Genomic DNA, 3081 nt, shown 5'->3' with positions numbered 1-3081 from the left:
AGCTCTTGCTCCTCCATCGCATACAGAGATGTATTATTTGTGCATGCATCAGGGGTCTATTTCCTTGGTTTGTGAAGCACTCCCTCCTAGTGACTACAGAGAATTCCTGTCCTGACCTCCAGAAGGCACACTAACTGCTAGCACCAACCCAGAAGCACCTCACCGTCCCACAGTGTTGTGGAGGTGGGATCCTGACACCTGTCACCCAGTTTCAGGAAAAGAAGCTACTCTCCTGCTACCACTTACCTTAATGCCTCAGAGACAGCAGAGAATAACCAAACATATAGAAAAAAAACAGGATAAGATGACTTTAACAAGTTAGCAAAATAAATGGGCAGAAAACCTTCCTGAGGAAGAGATGGTAATAAAACTGCCTGATAAGGAATTTAAAAAAACTTATAGATAGGATCCTCAAAGAAATCAAGGGAAACACAGACAAAATCCTAGAAGAATCCAGGAAAATAATTCAAGAACAAAATGACAACATAAATAAGCAATCGCAAAACAAGCAAAAACAACTAGAAATTCAGAAGATTAACAATACAATAACAAATTTTGTTAATTCAGAAGGTTAACAAAAGAAATAATTCAATGGAAGGATATTATTTTTGTTGTTGTTAGGTGCCACCAGTCAGCCTTGACTCATAGAGACCCCACGCACAACAGAATGAAACACTGCCCAGTGCTGCATCAATCTCACAATCGTTGCTATACCTGAGCCCATTGCTGTTGCTACTGCGCCTCTTTGCTTTCAGCAAGCAAGGTTGTATCATCAACATATTGCAGGCTGTTAGTGAGTCTTTCTCCAACCCGAGGCTGTGTTTCTTCATATAACCCAGCTTCTTGGATAACTTGCTCAGCATACAGTTTGAATAAGTATGGTGAAAGAAAACAATCCTGGCTCACACCTTTCTAATTTTAAACCATTCAGTGTTCCCTTGTTCTGTTTGAACAGCTGCCTCTTGGTCCTCATAAGCACAATTGGTGGTGATGGCTGTGTACCACGGAGTCATTTCCGATGCATGGTGACCCACAGTACAGGATTTCCGAGGCTATAAATCTTTTTTTTTTTTTTAATTCTCAATTGTATTTATTAAAAAAGATACTTTAAAAATATGACTATTGTAGCTTCTTAGGAATCTTTTAGAACTATATTTTTAAAGTACTGCAATGAAAATGCACATATTATATCAATTAAATCTGTGATTTATTTTTGGAGAAAAAGAATTAAAATAGGTTTTCTAATAAGGGGGAAAAATAAGAACATGAGATCATTTCCTGGTTACATGCTAATTACCACATTATATACAAGGTAGAGGTACTCAACATGTATTCATTGATAAATATGAACAACGAATAGCTGAGATTTAAAAATCACAAGTTGCTTGCCAACGCTGTAAATTAATAAATGTTGAAATAAATACCTAGTAATAAGTCTATTTTAAAAACGGAAGTTTGTGATGGTGTTTACAGAATAATCCAAAATTTTATGTACAGAGTACAACAAATACACTGACAATACTGCTAGTTTCCACTTAATTTCTTCATAATATGGCTGTCTGGTGTCGCATTAGTGAAGATACTACCTACAAACACATGGGTACCCCAGAGACTATGACGAATCACTTTACAGCAGCCAAGATCATCCACAGAGAATCCTAAATGTCGATAGCGTTCATCAGTTTCAAAAAGAGTGTTGTTTGTATACGGTCCAAAAAAATGCCAAACCAGATGATGGGTCAATAAAGTCAGCCCAATAGCCTTCAGCTCGAAGAGCATAACAAATTTCCTTAGCATCACTGATGAATTTTTCTAAGAGCATTTCTCTTTTATTTTCTACTTCCTCACTCCAAACAGTCATATCATTCTTAGTTTTCTGTGTCACAGTCAGAATCATTAACTTGCTGGTGGTGACTTCTGGAAATAGTGCTTCAAAATCTCTTCTTGGCAATTCTGGACATGTTTGGACACTCTACTTTGGCACTTTCAAAGTAAGTTTCTGCACTATTAATTTCTTGTTCAATACGTGCATCATTACCCTGGAATTCATGAACACACTGTGGCATCACAAACTCATGTCTTTCACTTGATAAAGGTTCTGCTAGCACATCAGGAAAAGTTTTATGGACCTGCTTTTCTTCTGTGAAGCTGCTCCACTGAGGTGACAATCAAAGCTGGAATCTCTGATCCTGAGGTTCAACGGTCCCATAGTTTCATCAGGCCATACTTCTTGAGAGCATATATCTGGAGGTGGAGTGGCCACATAAGACTCAATCAGAACCTAAAGATCCTGCAGTTGAAAAGGGTCTAGGATTGACAACCCTTTTAACTAAAGAGCAAAATCCTGGGAGGTAGGAAGCCAGTCTGGCTCTGTAACAGAGCACATTGGCCATTTCTCGAGGAAAGAGTTGACACAAAATATCTTTCCTTTGAAAAGTTATTCCTGGGAAAGGACAAAACAAAACAGGCTAGTGACAGATGATGCCCTCCACCAGCCTCGAGTCCCCCGGAACCGCGGAACCGCGGACCCTCGAATGCACCCCAGCCCCTTTAGGACACAGAAGCGGCCTGGCAGCCCTGAGCCATTTGGGCTGGTTTCCGAAGCAAAGTTTCAGGAGGAGTTGAAGGATAAAGAAACAAAGTGCCTAAGGACACAATGACAGGGTGAATGGGAGCAACAAACGGGGTCCTGTGGGAATAGGGACAATACCGAGGCCCTGAGCCGAAGGGGGGCGATTTGGAAGGGTTAACGCGGGCGGAAAACATCCATACCAGTTACCACCGCTGTAAATTTTTATGGGAGTAGAAAACCTCATCTTTCTCGTGGAAAAGCTTGTAGTTTTGAACTGCTGACCTTGAGGTTTGCAGTCGTATTCGTAATCACTAGAGCTCCTTATAAGCACAATGGCTTTCGATTGTGTGGATCAGGACAAGCTATGGACAACATTGTGGAGAATGACTATTTGGAACACTGCAATGTTGTCCATAGCTTGTCCTGATCCACACATTCAAAAGCCTTTGCATAATAATTAAAGCAGAAGTAAACATCTTTTTGGTATTCTCAGCTTTCAGCCAAGATCC

At 40.1% G+C, this 3081-nt stretch overlaps 1 pseudogene; it reads right to left on the bottom strand.

The window, feature by feature from the left end:
* Positions 1–1524: 1524 nt before the first annotated feature.
* Positions 1525–2393, bottom strand: LOC102836127 (annotated as a pseudogene).
* Between the last annotated feature and the right edge of the window lie 688 nt (positions 2394–3081).

This window comes from Chrysochloris asiatica, unplaced genomic scaffold, assembly GCF_000296735.1.
Source record: "Chrysochloris asiatica unplaced genomic scaffold, ChrAsi1.0 scaffold00012, whole genome shotgun sequence".
Taxonomy (NCBI): Eukaryota; Metazoa; Chordata; class Mammalia; order Afrosoricida; family Chrysochloridae; genus Chrysochloris; species Chrysochloris asiatica.
This window is presented reverse-complemented; position numbering and strand designations above follow the sequence as displayed.